Here is a 693-nt window from a genome sequence, read left to right on the forward strand (position 1 = left end):
ATGTACACACACACACACACACACACACACACACACACACACACACACACACACTGCTCACAGAGGCAAGAGAGGGCTTCAGATCCCCTGGAACTAGAGTTATACAGAGCTGTAAGCTGCCACGTGGGTTCTGGGAACCAGACTTGGATCCTCTGCCAAAGCAACCAATGTTATTAACTTCTAAGCCATCTCTCCAGTCCTTTTTCTTTCCTTTTGTGGAGACAGGGACTCATGTGGACTAGGCTGCCCTCAAACTCACAGAGATCCTCCTGCCTCTGCCGGTGAGGTATGTGCACCTGCCCACTACTCTATTTTTGAGCTAAGAGGAATGTTCTTTTTTAAAGATTTATTTTATATATGTGAGTACACTGTTGCTGTCTTCAGACACACCAGAGGAGGGCGTCAGAACCCATTACAGGTGGTTGTGAGCCACCATGTGGTTACTGGGAATTGAACTCAAGACCTCTGGAAGAGCAGTCGGTGCCCTTAACCGCTGAGCCATCTCTCCAGCCCCCAGAGGCTGGTTCTTATTCCATCATCCTTTGAGATAAAGAGCATTCCACTCCACTGCATCATACTTTGAAACAGGGTCTTGCTGTGTAGCCTCAGACTTGTGATCTTCTCCCCTCTGCCTCCAAAGAGCTGGTATTACAAGAGTCTGCCTCCTTTTTTTTTTTTTTTTTTTTTTTTTTT

Source organism: Mastomys coucha, unplaced genomic scaffold (genome assembly GCF_008632895.1).
Source record: "Mastomys coucha isolate ucsf_1 unplaced genomic scaffold, UCSF_Mcou_1 pScaffold22, whole genome shotgun sequence".
In the NCBI taxonomy this organism is placed as follows: Eukaryota; Metazoa; Chordata; class Mammalia; order Rodentia; family Muridae; genus Mastomys; species Mastomys coucha.